Genomic DNA, 17,454 nt, shown 5'->3' on the forward strand with positions numbered 1-17,454 from the left:
GTATTTGTAACCTTTAGTTTTTCTCACTTACACTCTTTCCGCCATCTTGAAATGAAAATGCGCCGCCTTCGCCTGAGTCCTGAGATAGGCAAGGGCGGCGTAAGCCGTTATTGCGCGCGCATCCAAAATTTTGTGAAACAAGTGCACCGGGCGTTCGCCACCGGCGAAAGGCGTACGCCTTTTTCCGGAAACAAGTAGGACCTAAATCATGACACAGTAAAATTGTCTTTTAGCCATTATGTGATGTGGATTGATTGTAATACCAATATACTAATATAATTTTGTTGCAGATTTCACATCTAAGCAACAGTATTCAACCCCTTTTTTGTCTCGCTTTGAAGAAGTCGAAAGAGCAAGACTTAGGATAGCTATGTCCAGCTGTGTCATTAACCATGTTAACAATGTATTAGTTTGTGATAAGGGTAGGTCAGTTTATGGGGAACCACTATTGGTAGTTCAATGGTATGTAGTTGTATGAACAGTTGTATGAACATGGGAACATCTTATTCCCATAGAGATTATTTTGCCCTATCCCCTCAGTAATGTCTATTCACTTTGAATCTTGCCTAATTTACATATAATAGTTTGTGATTAGGTCAGTTAACAGAAACCATTAGTTGAATGCCAATGATATTTAGTAAACAGATGTATTATCATTTGCATGCAGATTGTTTGGGTCCTCTCCTTCAGTCATGGTCTATTGACTTTGAATATTTTGCATAGTAAACATGTTAATGTTTGTGACTAGATCAGTTTAAGATAAAACAGTAATGTATGATGCTGCCAAAATTAAATGGTTGTACATTGTATATAACTTAGTTGTCTCAGGAAAAAAAGTATCATTCATAACCTAGATCACTGTGACCTATATTGTATGGCTGTGTGAATTTTGAACAATTATGTAAATACATTAGTGTAAACCAGCTAGTTCTTGAAATGATTAGTTAAATCAACTATTGGAGAAGCAGGGCTCACACTACTTCAGAATCATGGGGAGAAGTGACTTGTCTTTTTGAAACTGATAGGGAGAAGTGGTGGGATTTGAAAGATAAGTGCTCCTTCGCGCGCTGTGCTACAATGTTTTGATTTTACTATAGTTTAGAGGGACTGGGTCATATGTAAATAATGTTCTTTTTATATTGCTCAATTCATATCTGAGTATACAATTAAAGAAACAGTTCAAATTCCAAGTTGTTTAAGTTTAGGTTCTTGTGAGAAACTACCAACAAAATATCTAGCACTAAAAAAACTTTTTTTTTATGGAAAAAAGCAAATATAATTTGTTGAAGAGTTAGGAAATCACAAATTTTTAAGTAAATCACTGAGTTGTAGTTAAAAGACAAAAGGCAAAAATAACTATTAGTTTGTATAACATGATTGGAATATTGGAATTTGTAATTTGCTTTACTATGCACATGAGACCACAAAAAAAAGGTAAACAATAACTTTATCATTCAAATCAATGCTTTAGAATAAACACAGATAATTTAAAGAGTTGAAACAGCAACCCAATGACGCAAAAACCAGAACATCAAAAGGTATTTTTAGACATGATGTATGTTTTATTTTTAGAATGTTTCAGATTTGTTTTTAGTTTTTTGTTTTACATTGATCTGCAAAAGGGAATAGTACATAAATACTTCATAAATTAATATGTTTTACTTAGTTAGTGCTTTTAATGTTCAGAATATTAATTGAAACCCATGTGTGAAGAGTATCATTTAATTATAACATTTTTGAAAAAAAAATAACCAAGGAAGGTTAACTATACAATCTTTTGTGACTGTGTTTCACTTGGAATTGTGTGATGATAGCCTAAATACGCATAGTGAAGTGCTTACCATCAGAATTATGAGCAATTTACAAATCCTGTTGCATAATGGGAAGTGGAATATTAAAGTCTATCTGATTGAGTGATTTGTATTTTTCAAGGACAAGCTGACTTCCCTGTATTCATCAATTAATTTGTGTATGATATACATTGTTTTTACTAGTGACTTGTACTCAATTTGGGAAGGAACAACATTTAATTATAAAATAATTGTTGTCTATCAGTAAAAATTTACAGTTGTGTATTTGATAAGAAAGGGAATAAATCACAATTTTTGTAATTGTAAATATCTAGTTTTTTGATGACACATGTATATAATTTATGGATGTAAGTATTTTAAATATTGATGATTTTCATAAAATGTTGTACAATGTACATTAAGTGACAGTTTAGTTATTCACACTATTACATTATTAAGATGTACATTTAAATCATTGCCAGTATTTATATTGTGTCCTAACATAAAGTTCCACAATAAATAATATTTTACCAATCGTTTGTATTTGTCAATCCAAAGAAAACCACCATTCCCCTGTCATGGCTGCATAGTTGAAGAAACATGTTAATCAGTTATTACTTTTAAAGGAATAGTATACCAAAGAGTGATACCAAAGACAGATACAAGAGTTGTTCTTGCTGCCACATATAAGCATTGACTGCAGTGATTGGAGGTTCCATATTCAACTAGGGCAAACCGAAGACTTGTATATTGGTATTTGCTGCTGTTTTGCTCAATCCATGACAACATAAGGACAAAATAATTTGTGAACACATCGTTGTCATTATAATGGAATTTGATGCAACTGTCATATAAGTGAGAGGATTAGCTAGTTATCAAACCAGGTTTAATCCACAATTTTCTACAGAAGAAAATGCATGTACCAAGTCAGGAATATGACAGTCGTTATCCATTCGTTTGATGTGTTTTGTCATTTGTTTAGGGCCTTTCCATTTTGAATTTTCCTTTGAGTTCCTTATCTTGGTGTATATTTTCTTAAAGATTGTGGTTTTCTACTATTTGTTTGTACCATATGACATGATAGGTATTTGATTTATACGACGTTTTGGCTATACTAGTAACACAATACAATTGTCATACAAGTGAGAGATTAAGCTAGATATAAAAACCAGATTTAATCTACCATTGTCTACATTAGGAAATGCCTGTACCACGTCAGAAATATGACAGTAGTTTTCCAATTGCTTGATTCATTTGAGCTTTTGATTTTTGTCATTTGATAAAGTACTTTTTTAATTTTCAAATTACCTTGGGTACGTTTTTTTTTTTTGTTATTTCAATTTAAATTATAAGGAATGCCTGTAATATATTTTATGTCAATCCAAAATAATATAAAAAAATAATGTGGTGCACAGTTTTAAATAAACCGCTACGCGAGTTATACAGTGTGCACCACATTTTTTTATGTTAATTCTACATAGACATAACAACTTTTACAGTAATTCCGCCGCCGCCGGATCTCTATTCCTACAAAGGTCGCAGGCTCGACAAAAATGATCCTGCAGAAAATTAGTCAATCCTACAAATCCTTAGATTTCAGAAAACAACAAATTGAATATATTGCGGGATCGTAAAAATGGCCTTTCAGCATTTTACAAATAAATAAAGTACACAGCTACTTTTGCATATTAGGTACTATTTCTGTACCAAACAATCTGTAGTACTGGTAATCTACTTTTAATACTCAGTACTATTTTGTTACTTTAAAATTATTGTAATATTTAGGTACCTGTATTTTACAGTACTTGATTTGTGCTTGAAATTTAGGTACTACAAATTTTTGGTTGCACGGTTACATTCTCAGCATTTTGAAAGTTTGTCTTTTCAAATCTCATAAAGTTAGGATGTTCAAACATGGAGTACTGTGATCATTTTTGGTATTATTTTTGTATCAATATTTTAAGTACAAATCAAGTACTAGAAAATACAAGTACCTAAATATTACAATAAATCTAAAGTAAGGAAATAGTACTGAATAGTAAAAAGTAAATTTCCAGAACTACAGATTTTAAGTACAGAAATAGTACCTAGTATGCAAAAGTAGCTGTGTAGATAACACCTCTTATTCTTAATATTATCGTTGTGAGCTATTTCATTTTAAATGATTTTTATAAATTATATTTACCGTCTGTTGATCATTGCATATGATAGCTATCACCACCAGATAAAGGAATTCAAAACAGGTGTTATCAAGTCAAAACTCGTGAGTTTTAGATAATGGCGAGATGGTTTTTTTTAAAGTTTGAAAATGAGAAGAAATTGTTTTGACTAATTTTTAGGACTGATTGTTTGATAAACATTGTACAATGAACCTGTTCATGCTTATACAATTTACATAGCCGTCAGAAAAAGAAAAAAAGAAAACGTTTCGTTTAGAGTCATTGCAGTTTTATATTATTTTTCTATTTTGTTAATTTTTGTATTGTTAAAATACCATCCATGTGTTTAAAAAAGCAGAGAGATGACCAATGCTGTAGGGTCAACTTTTAAAATTACAAAAAGTTACCATGCCAAGAAATTTCCTCCGCAGGTCATTGCATACGGGGTATATATCTTCCAATTGATACGATATTCCCGTGCTTGCATTTCCTATCATGATTTTCTTGATTTTCATGATAGAGGGTTGCTGCTCACAAGGAAGATATTAAACCAAGAGTTCCAAATGGTGAAGTTGAAATCATCCCTTCGTAAATTTTACGGACGCCATCACGAGTTGGTTGACCGTTATGGAATAACCGTATCACAAATGATATGTTCCTTACGTCGTAACTACAATCCCCTTCCCTTTCCTGAATGTGACCTACCGAATTAGACTATTTACCGGATTTGTTATAACATAAGCAACACGACGGGTGCCGCATGTGGAGCAGGATCTGCTTACCCTTCCGGAGCACCTGAGATCACCCCTAGTTTTTTGGTGGGGTTCGTGTTGTTTATTCTTTAGTTTTCTATGTTGTGTCGTGTGTGCTGTTGTGTGTGTGTCTTTTTCATTTTTAGCCATGGCGTTGTCAGTTTGTTTTAGATTTATGAGTTTGACTGTCCCTTTGGTATCTTTCGTCCCTCTTTCATACATTAATTTGTTGAAATCAATCTTTAGCGTCTAATATAGATCCATCAGAGTTTTGAAAGAAAATTTCTTGTCTTGCATTACACCTGTCACTGAAAGACCCTTATTTCCCCCAAAACGTTATGTTTTCGTATGCTTTTGTTGATTTGTTGGAAAATGAATCGATGATTCGGGATGAATAACAACATTTTTAATCAATATTTGTGTTGGGTATTCTCTACATGTTTCTTTCTATCAAAAAACTACTTTTTAGTTCAAATATAAAAATCAAAACAAAATATATTTGATAAGACGAGATACACAAACCTTGACATACTCGATTGTACATATATGTACTCATTCCTAATTTTGACCTAACCTTTTTGGCATATTTTCGACTTGTACCTAGTCTGTGCTAGGCCATTGAAATGTTTGATTGATTATGTTAACGATGAATACAAAACAAAAACTATTTCACTTCTAAATCAATATCTTGATTCAAACTTACACTGTACACAAATATTGAAAAATACAGACATGCAATTGCTATCAAATGCCCATTTGAACAACTATATAAGTTAATCATTAATAAAATGTATGAGCCTTTTTAAAATTCAGACTCAGCAAAAACACTGAATTCAAATTTTGAACAAAACAAAATAATTCTTATACAAATATACAGTTAGGCAAATTAAAGTTTTGTTTTCAAGACAATAACGCTAGGTTTTAAAAAAAAGTACTTTATAGTCATATATAAAAAATGAAACTCTCCATTAAACTATAAGCATCATGAAAAAGTCTATGTTGAATATGCAGTAACAAAACAGGTGATATAAAAAGTAAAATCACAAAAGTACTGAACTCCGAGGAAAATTCAAAACGGAAAGTCAATGTCAGCTAATAATTAACTGTCTTAACGTTAATGAAGGGATTAATAAAGGCAACAGTAGTATACCGCTGTTCAAACTCATAAATCCATGGACAAAAAACAAAATCGGGGTAACAAACTAAAACTGACGGAAACGCATAAATATAAGAGGAGAACAACGACACAACACTACAATGTAACTAACACACACAGAAACGGACCAAGCATCAGACAAAATCCCACGAGAATAACAAATATAACAAATATAACATCAAAACCAAATACATGAATTTGGGATAGACAAGTACCGTGACACGTAAGATAGAAAATAACATTAGATTTTTGTATAGATGGCTATGTAGTTTGGGTTAAGCTGATTGTCGAAATCTAAAGATACTGTACAGCGGGTTAATTTCGCGGGTTTAAAATTTCGCTATTTACATTGCATAAGGTATATGAAATATTTTGGCAGATTAAAAGCTTTTAACAAGAACTTTGCATATGCACTTTTAAATTGGCGGAATATATTTTAGCGATTTTTTTCTATACGCGAAAATTTACATCCCGCAAAATAATACGTTATACGGTAACAGATGTTTGCTAACTCTATGTCATTTGGCATCTAGAGATAGTTGCGTCTTTGATATCCATATCACATCTTCTTGTTTTTATAATTATATATAAAACTTCATTATGTGTAATTACTATTAAAAGAAGTAATTTTCTCAGCAATCAACAGTAAGTGGTTAGGCATCCAGTCAAGTTCAGTCTTTCAAAAAATGGAAAACAACACGTTTAAAAATTCATTGCGTCCGAAGCTCTTTTCTGGATTTACCTTCATCAGGAACGCTCAAAGCCAAACATTTGGAATCCGAAGATAGATATGTACTGAAAATCGTTGAAGAGGTATATGTCAAAAATACCTTAAATAAATAGCCAAATTCATCTAAAGTCAAATTTGCCTGAGGGAGTTGAAACCTTAGTTTTATAATAATTTCAAAATTTATAAAACGGACAATTTTAGTAAAGTTTGTTAAATCATGTCAGTACCGAAGCACTGACTACTGAGCTGATGATACCCTCGGGGACTGATAGTCCACCAGCAGAGGTATCGACCCAGTGATGTTTAAACGTGTCCACTGCAGTCATTCAGCACTGTATAGACAATTCGGTTGCAGTTAATTCAGTAAGATTCAATAGCTTTTCAAACGAAACAGTTTCATGTTGATGTATATAGGAAATAACTACTACTGAACTGTATAAACACAGGCTGAACAGATATTAATTGGCTACAAGTGATTTATCTGAACATAATGGATTTATCACAGTAGATCAGGCTTATAATCATTGACTGAAATCCTGAACAGGACTTTATAATAAACCGCTCAGTTTAAAATCTCCAGTTTTATAAATATTTATAACATCAAAGCCGTACAAACGAATTACGGTTAAAAATTATTTTATTTTCCAAACCTTAGTCCTTAAAATTGTTGCTTTTAGCTTTGTCATTCAAAAGAAAGATATTTACGTATCTGGAAGAGCAACATTTCATGTTGTGCATAACATGCATAATGTCACAATAACTATCGTTATGTGATTAATACCATGAAACCTTTTGACCAGTTTATAATAGGTTTTTTTCTGCTGTAAAGGTTGTTTTGTAAAAACTGAAATCCGATACGTCAGTGCAGACACGTGATTATAAGTATTACGTAATTTAGTCAGATATCATACGATATTTCAAAAGCACAAAAGATGTACCGAACTTGAAAACTGCCAAGTATTTAAAATACATTAAAAATATGTGACCGACTTCGTGCACGTAGATTTCTATTCAATAGGAAGTTTGATTTTTGAGAAACACTATTATTTTAAAAACGCATATATATATGAGTGACTCGTCGACTGTTAAAAAGAAATGTAAATGCAACCAGGTGACACCAGTACTAAAGGTAAAGTAAAGAAATAATTGATCAAAATTTTTTAAGAGTTCTTCAAAAACATACATAAGTTTGTCTTGTCTATGACTCATATAAATAAGTCTATTCATTATAGTGGAGTTACCAAGCTAACAAATTTTCAACTTTAATGGACCATTTTTTTTTAATTGTTTTAGAGAAATATTAAAATCTTTTATATTGCCTGGTCGTAGAATCGATAAACGAAAAATCGAAGTTGAGTTTTTCATTTTGGAAAAAAACTACAAGGGGCTATAAAAATTCAGGAAATAATATCTGAATTTTAAAATAGGCAAGACATTACTCCTTCAACGAAAGAATAAACATTCTAGTTAATTTGAAAAAAAATGTAATCACCATATGCCCATTTCTAGGAAAATTCAGGTGGGCTAAAAAAAAAAAGGCATAGACAAAACAGAAAAAGGCTTTCAATTGTTAGTTATTTTTTTCTCAAGTTTCCAAATAGTTAAGTATTTTTATGACTTTACTTTTAACTAGTCAAACGTTTGCACAGCATGTTGCTAAGATATCCAAACATTATTTCATATTGGTATATATATAAAACGGTTGCTATGTTTGACGTATTTGACTGGAGTATAAGGTAAACTTGTTGTTCCGTTATTTTACTCTTAAAGTTGATTGGGTTCCCTCGATTTTGATTTGTTACCCCGATTTCTTTTCGTGTAATCGATCTATGACTATTCAACAGCGTTATACTACACTTTCCTTTGTATAGAATTGGAGGTACAAATTTCAGTTCTGATAGGCGTTTTTAAACGGTTGTTTGAATTGGGTAAATGTTTTTTTCTGCAGAAATTGATACTATTTTCTGAAATTAGTTGAATAAATATCCTCTTTTTTGCTTGTCGATACGGAAGCATGTCATAAGTTTTTTTTTAGTAAAATCAGCAAACGTCAAAGTTCTATTTAGTTCAAGTTAAATTTAAAAGAAACGTATGATAGCGTCTGATGTTTCTGTCTTCTACTAAAAGACAGCCATAAGTTTGGAGAGAAAATATTGTTTGTCTTTAATTATCTCAGCGTTGATGTCGATATAATAAGCTCCCGCTTATATTATATGAGCACCTTCTTCAAATATACCAATACAATAAGGTAACTATGACATGTTTGGATTTTCCTATTTCCTAAAATTTCTAAGCTAGTGAGATATTCTCATACTTCCGGGTAATATGCACGGAATCCATGGGAAATATAAAAGAGGGACGAAAGATGCCAGAGGGAGAGTCAAACTAATAGATAGAAAATAAACTGACAATGCCATGGCTGAATTATAAAAAGACAAACAGACACATAATAGTACAGAAGACACAACATAGAAAACTAAAGACTAAGCAACACAAACCCCACCAAAATCTGGGGATGATCTCAGGTGCTCGATCCACAAGGGTAAGCAGATCCTGTTCCAAATGTGGCATCCGTCGTGTTGCTTATGTTATTACAAATCCGGTAAATAGTCTAATTCGATACGTCACAAACAAAAGTAAGTTTACGGCTTGGGATTAATCTATTCATGAAAGTGTTAATCCGTGTACAAACACCGTTACAAATGTCTCTAATTAGTTGCGTAAGGTTTATCACAGGGCACTTTAATTTTGTTAAAAATGTGATCTGACCAACAACTTTTGATTACATCCCAGCTACTTTGTTTTACCATGTTACTTGGATGGAGAGTTGTCTCATTGGCACTTATACCACATCTTCCTATATCTATTTACACATTTGTTGCATCTGTTGATATGTCAATTATGTAGAAGGATATTATACAAGATCCACGTAATTTTATCAACTAAATAGTGTTCTTATAAGTTTTATGAATTGAAAAAGATTTTGATAGAGAAGTGTTGTTGAAATAAAAAGCATCAGAATCATCACCTTACTGAACCGTTCCAAATGATTTATTTCGTTAAAAGTAACAAACTTGACAAATATGATCCAACCTTCAACAAATTCGAAATGATTATAGATAACGTGTAAAATAGAAACTGCGACGATATTGCTAAAATAATTAAAAAAAAAAGTTATTAACATAAAAAGAATATGTGTCAAAATTGAAATTGCTTTTCGAAATATGGATGGGGTGTTTTTTCAGAAATTTTGAGACTATCCGGATATTCCTATTTTGTTTAGACTATAACACAGTAAACACTACACAATATACCACTCCTTTAGCCCCCCACAAAAAAAAAAAAATTATCTTCAATTTTTGGCCCCCCATTTTAAAGAAAAAAACCCCTTTTTACATCCAAAATAAAAATTTTACCAACATTTTTGTGTGATTTTTAACTTCAAAATTAAGAAGAAAAAAAAACACACTTTGTATTTATACCCCCCCATAAAAAAAATAAAAAAAATTTTTTGTAAAGAGCACACCAAAACCTTAATCCTGGGGTTTTTTATAAAACTTATTTTTTCCCCTAAGGGGAGTAGTATAGTACTTGAACGACTCCAGCATCCCCCCTCCAAAAAAAAAAAATTTGACCCCCAAAAAATTACCCTCATTTCAAGTAAAAGAGCCCTAAATTTTCATAAAAAAAAAAAAGCAAAAAAACACCCCAAAAAACACCAAATTTTCTTACTCCCAAAAAAACCGGGATAACAGGCAGAGAAAGAATTCTGTGGGATTTAAGAGAAAAATAAAAAAATCAATTTTTACTTTAAAAAATGAAACAACCTACAGCTCCTGATTTATATCCAGAATTACCTATAGAAGATGGACAAAACTATAGATTACAAAAAATTTCAGAAATAGAAAATTCTTTAAAAAATGAAAGAGACAAAAGAAATTCTTTATATAAAAAATATAAAAGAGGAGTAAACTTTACAGATGGAATAGATACAACTTTAATTTCAGCATCAGTTATTTCTGCAGGTATAGGTATTGCTATTCCTATTTTATTACCTTTACAAATAACAGCAGTCGCATGCGGAAGTATTGGTGGTGTAATAAAATTAATAAGAAGAAAGCTTACTTTAAAAGCTAAAAAACATTACGAAATAAAAACTTTAGCAGAATGTAAATTAAATAGTATTAAAGATTTAATTTCTAGGTCTTTAACTGACAACAAAATAAGTGAAGAAGAATTTAAACTTATTTTAGAAGAGCAAGAAAAATTTAATGAAATGAAAAAAAATTCCCAAAAAGGAAAAATGGAAAATTTCCTAAAAGGAAAAAGTTTAACTACTTTAGGAGAAGATGAAAGAAAAAAACTTATAGAAGAAACAGAAAATAGAGTAAGAAACGAAATAAAAAAAAAAATGGAAAATCTATAATTTTTATAAATAAAGTTATAATTTCTTCTATTCCCCTTAGGGAAAATCCACCAAACTATGAATCGATTTTTTAGACACAGGGTGATTTTTTTATTAAATAAATGGAAACTGAAAAATCGAAATGCGCTAAAAAAACAATTCAATATATTTTAGAACAAGAAAATTCTTCAGATGAAGAAGAAGAGCGTCAAGCGAAAATAAATGGACTTACAAAAAAACAAAAAGATAAAATTATAGAAAATCTACAAATAATGGTTGATAATGAATTTAAATATTCAAATATCTTTTTGTTAGTAGAAAAATTAATATTTACAGGTAGTTTTTATTGTTTATTAACAGAAATATTTGGTTAATTAAAAATGGCATTTTTATTTTATTTAATTAAAAATGGCAGAAGGGGGTTATGAGTTTAAAATAGATGATTATGATGATGAAGAAAAAACACCATTAATGGATAATGATGATGAAGAGTTTCAAAATTATATAAATAATGAATTCGAAAAGTCAAGAGCTTTATCAGAAAATGATGCTAAAATTCGTAAAAAAGAAACTATAAAAAAAATGATTAAACAATTTTATAAAAATAATGGTGAAACAACACGTAGTGAAATAGGTTTTTTAGTTAGAGAAGATTATAAAGGAAACCAAATATTATATGTAAAAGATGAAAAAGGTAATAATATTGCATTAACATATTTTAAAAAAGGAGTATTAAAGTTTTATAAATTTAGCACTCTTCAAAAAGAATACGGTGTTAATTTTGTCAGGGATGTTTTAGGTGTAGATGATTTTAAAATATCTGATAATTTAAGAGAAGCTAGAGCAGATTTTCAAGATTTTCAAAGAACGATAAAAGTACCAATTCGTGAACTCGATTATATAGAAATTCCATTACAAGAAATATCTACACAACAAGAAGGACAAGAATTATTAGAAATAGCAAGTAATGAAGAAACACATGTGAAAGAAATAGAAACTTCATTTATTGAACAAGGAACATCTTACATAAATGAAGAAACACAAACATATATGACAAAAAGAGAGATGGATGGTATAATCAGTGCAATGACATCAGTAAAAGAAGAGATTGCAAATGAATTAACAAAACTGAATGAAACAAATAAAGACTTAGCAAAAGAAAATACCAAATTAGAACAAGCTAAAGAAGACAATGATGAATTTCAAATAGATAGAATAAGTAGTCGAATAAGAGAGTTAGAATCTGAGAGAAGTGCAAGACTAGAAGTAATTAATATTAATAAAGAGAAACTACGTAGTCAAGTGAACAGATTTAAACAAACAATACATAAAATGTTAAACGAAGACAAAACATTAGGTGAAAGAATAAGAACATTATTCAGAGAACAAGGAATAACAATAGTTAGTGTTTTAACTGCTTTTGGAATGATTATTGGTGTTATTGTTGAGGCATTTACTGGTTCTCCTTCTCCTGCTCCTTCTCCTCCATCAAAAGGTGGTGGTGTACAAGACTGGATAAAAAAACAATTAAAAAATCTTGGAAAATTATTATCTTTTCTTGCAGGAAAATTAGCAGCTGCATTACCAGGTATTATAGGTTCTATTGTTTCTTGGTTATTGTCTGCAACAAAAGACGTAGTAAATTGGTTTGCAAACAACTTATGGGCATTGCTTATTTTAGTTGTTAGTTTATTGTTTACTGCTGCTAGAGATTATTTTAAAAAATAAAGTGCTGTAAATCCTATTACAATACTTACAAATATTATTGCTTGTTTATTATCTTCATGATCTTCATGTTCAATTTTTTTTATTGGATCTATTTTTGGTTCTTTAGGCTTTTCAGGTTTTATAGGTTCTTGTGGTTTTACAGGTTCTTTTGGTTTAAAATCAACATGATCAAAATTTTTATTATTTAAATCATCATTTAAACCGAGTGTTTGATTTTCTGTTGCAATTATAATTTTATTATTATAACCAACAATACTTCCAATTTGTAAAACCATATCACTGGGAGACATATATAAACCAAGTCCATAAGCATAATCAACTTTACTTCTTGCGTATTTTAAAACATTTTGATAATTTGAAATTTGTGTTGGTAAATCAATAGGACTATTTATTACATCTTGTACATTTGCTAAGAATTGTTTTTGTGCATCAAATCCTGTTCCTACTTTTAAAATTTCTGTTTTTGTTTGAGATTGTGCACCCAACAAAGCCCATACGTAAATTTTTATACTTTCATTTATACGTTCAATACCTGCTCGTGTAAAACCTTCTGATTTATCTAAAATAAATGTTGTCCAAGCCATACTTATATCTTTTTCATGTTTAATAGTATCACGAATATTAAAGAATGGACCATCCTTTTTATGATTTTGTCTATATTCATCACTTGGTTTATAAAATTCTTCAAAACTTCCTAATCCTTGACATGATGATTCTAGTTTTTGTCTCCAATCTGTATTTGGAGAAATATTAAATTCATCACATAATTTTTGATATGCAGCTTTGTCATAGGGATTCTTGTAATAACAGAAAGAAGAATCTGTTGGTAAAGGTGATTTAAGTTCTTTTAAAATTCTGGCAATACAATAATATAAATGAAACATATAAAAAGACTTTGTAAGATTTGAAGTATTTTGTATATGATCATTATAAGAAACACCACATCCTGTACTTGCACACCATACTGCAAAGTTTAATTGACATTGCCACCAATCAAATGAAGAATGAATCCATGTATTCCATGGTTCGTTAGTGTGTATTGATGGGTTTTGATAGTTTTGAAATAAATCAGGAAAAGATGTTTTAAAGTTCTCTTTTTGATTTACAAATATCGTTTGATTTACAAGATTTGTTTTTAATTGATGATCTTTTTCAGAATATTTAATACCTGGATTATATGAAACATTAGGATTATATTTAAATTCTTTTGTTATCATTTTTTTATATTAAAAATGTTTCATACTATTTCAAATATTGATAATACAATAAACTTAGAACAATACATAAATAACAGAAATGGAAATAAACGTATTGGTTTGAAATTTATAAGATACAGTATAGGTTGGTATAATGTTTATCATGGGTTTATAACAAAAACCGGAGAGGAACAACAAAGGATTATGAATGGTTATTATAGTTTACAACAAATAGTGGATGAATTTCAAAAAGAAAATATTGTATTATCCGTAAATGAAGCAAATGGTATCGCTTCATTAAACACTACTACTGAGTTAAAGATAAGTAAGGGTTTGGGAAATATGTTAGGGTTTAATAATAAACGTAAATTCGAACCTGATGAATTACATTATGGAAACAAATTTGTGGATTTTGCTATTTATAAATCATTATATATCCATTTGGAACAAGTTAGCACTTCTCATAATTATCTTGATGGTAAGCCAAGTACATTATTGGCTGTTATTCCAGTCGAGAATAAAGAGTTTGGTGAAGTTATAACAGCGAGATTTGAGCATCCGGAATATAAGAGTTTAGTAAATGATGTTATAACAGAATTGAAATTAGAAATAAGAGATGAAAATAATAACAAGATAATTAATCATTTACCAATTAATTGTGTTTTAGAAGTTATATAATTTATTTAATAAAATGAGCATACTTGGTGTTAAAAAAAAAACGTAGAAAAAGAAATATTAAATATGAAGAGTGAGCTTCAAACAATGGATACTAAGGATAAAGATTTACATCGGAGTGTCGCTGCCCTAAGCATCAGAGTTTTAAATGTTGAAAATATAGTTGGTAATATTAAAAATAAACCAGACAGAAAAATAATAAGTATATATGCTGGAATTGATGGTCCAATACATGGAAATAAAAAGTTTAATTTTGGTGTTGGTGGTGGTTATTATGTAATGAACTTTCCAGGACAAATATTGGGTATTAGTTTAGTAAGTTTAAGAACAAACACAGATATTATAGCCATTAAGATGATTGTTAATGATAAGTCAACTAGTTACATAATGAGTTTGGATAATGGTGTCACACACGGTTTTAATAACTTTTATACACCTTTTGAAGTTAAGGCTGGAGATTTAATAAGTTTTATTAGTATGACTAATAATTATACATGTATCAATACTCTAGTATCAGTGGTAATTGAATTATTTTTATAACAAATTTAATCCTTAAAAATGTCGGCATACGGAAACAAATTAAATCCTTACAGAAAAATAAGAGAACCTCGTGGTGTGAAAGGTATTCGTCAAAGTGTATCAATAACAAATAATCCTTCAACTATTGATCAAAATCAACAGCTATTAGTGAGATTCCCCAATCTAAGCAATAATGATGTTATTGTTCCTGGAACAACCAGATTGGCATTTGAAATAGAACTCACATCTACAGACGACAATGCAACTATATATCAAAACATAGGAAGAGCAATAGTTAAAAAAACAACAATTCGTATAAGTGGAAATGAAATTATGTCAATTGATGATAGTGATATTTATCATTGTTATGTTGATTTATGGAAATCTACATCTGAACGTTTAAATATGGCATACCAAGGTATTGGTGAAACAAACATGTTAAAACACAGAGTTGGCGCGGATGATAAAGCATCAGACACAGGCGATGAAGCAATTGCAACTGCATATGGTGCAAGATTTTGTATCCCACTTGATTTTGAACTATTAGAAACTCATATGCCTTTTTATCAAGCAGGTCTTGGTGATAGACTTGAATATGAACTTACATTTAATAATTATAGCAATGTTATTAAATCAACAGATACATCTGCAAGTTATACAATCAAAAACATTTGTTTAGAATTTGATATGGTTACTGATACAGAATTAGCAAGACAGATAAGACAACAAGTTAATGGTAAGATGGTTATTTTGTACGATAGAATACTAAGACATAGAAAAATAACCAAAAACAAATCTGATACATTGTGGAATATAAATTTAAATGTTCCAGCTAGAAGTATGAAAGGAATTCTAATGTTGTTCGAAGATCCTGAAAGAACAAGTACCGAAACTTATTATAATCCTAACATAACAAAAGTAGAAATGACAATAGAAGGTGTTCCAAATCAATTATACAGCCAAGGAATGAAAGCATATCAACAATGGGATGAAATAAATAAATTCTTTGCTTTAAATTCAAAAAGAAATAAAACAACAGAAGAAGTTTTAAAGGATTTAAATTTATCCTATACAACATTAGAAAAATATCTTACAACTAATTATGCATTATGGTTAGATTTACGTTCAACAGATGACAATTCGTTACACGGTTCAGGTAGAAGAATTGAAAATGCTTCTGAAGGTATTACTATCCAAATAACTAAAACAGCAGGAGCAAATAAATTAATAAATGTTTATCTGTTTGTTATACAAGATGCACAAATTAATTTTGAAGATGGAAGATTTAAAGAAGTTAATTACTAGTAAGCGAACGGTTCCCCTTTAAAAATGGAAGAGATACACTCCGATTCCCTTTATGAATTACCAAAATATCCCCATTGTGCTATTATATGTGGACAAACAGGATGTGGAAAAACAGAGTTTGTTCTTGATTTATTAGAAGGAGAATATAGTGAAGTGTTCAAATATATAGTCATACTTTGTCCAACCATCCAATGGAACAAAGCATACAAAAATCGTGAATGGATTGGTGATGTTAGAAAACCAAAAACAAAAAATTTAATAATTGTTAATCCTATTGTTGAAGTGAGAGAAGCGAACGGTTCCCTTTATGAAGAAGAGAAGCTACAAGAACTATTAAGAATGTTCTTTAAAAAATATGCTGGTCATTCAACATTATATATCATTGATGACTGCAGTGCAACAAAAGAACTAACAAAGAAAAAAGATATGTTGTCCGAGCTTGCATTTTCAGGAAGACATGCGGAACAATCAGTGTGGGTCATTTCACAGAGATACAACTCTGTTTTAAAAGATTTAAGAGAACAAACAAAATGGTTATGTATGTTTTACACAAAAGATAGAGATAGTTTTGATAATTGTCTAAGAGAAAATGATGTTATTCCTACTTTGGAAGAAAGACAAAGAATAAAGGAAGAACTTAAAAAAAAGAAACATCGTAAATTAATATTAAAGACAGATCAACCTACTGATTATTGGTTACTTAATTGATTTTTTTTTAGCAATTCTCAAGTAATGCTTAAGTAATGCTTAAGTAATGCTTAAGTAATGCTTAAGTAATTCTTAAGTAATTCTTAAGTAATTTAACCAAAATAAGCAAAATAATGCTTAAGTAATTTAACCAAAAATAAGCAATAAAAAAAGCAATGCTGTTGGAAATACTAACAATTGCAACAAACACTGCAGTCTTATCATTGGTTGGATATGCTGTATTTAATTTTTTTAAAGTTAAAAATAAATTATATCCGTTTTTTGAAACGTATAAAATGAATGCTGAAGAATTATTAAGTGAGCAAATTGTGGAAAACATAAATATTGATGA

The 17,454-nt window shown here is 30.0% G+C and overlaps 1 protein-coding gene across 1 annotated transcript in view; it reads left to right on the forward strand.

Moving 5' to 3' along the window:
* Positions 1 to 7,451: 7,451 nt before the first annotated feature.
* Positions 7,452 to 17,454, forward strand: part of LOC139486541 (interferon-induced very large GTPase 1-like) — a 38,504-nt gene continuing 28,501 nt past the window's right edge. The window contains exon 1 of the mRNA XM_071271454.1: positions 7,452 to 7,716. The gene's annotated coding sequence lies outside the window, so the exon portion shown is untranslated. The remainder of the gene's footprint in view (positions 7,717 to 17,454) is intronic.

This window comes from Mytilus edulis, chromosome 8 (assembly GCF_963676685.1).
Source record: "Mytilus edulis chromosome 8, xbMytEdul2.2, whole genome shotgun sequence".
In the NCBI taxonomy this organism is placed as follows: domain Eukaryota; kingdom Metazoa; phylum Mollusca; class Bivalvia; order Mytilida; family Mytilidae; genus Mytilus; species Mytilus edulis.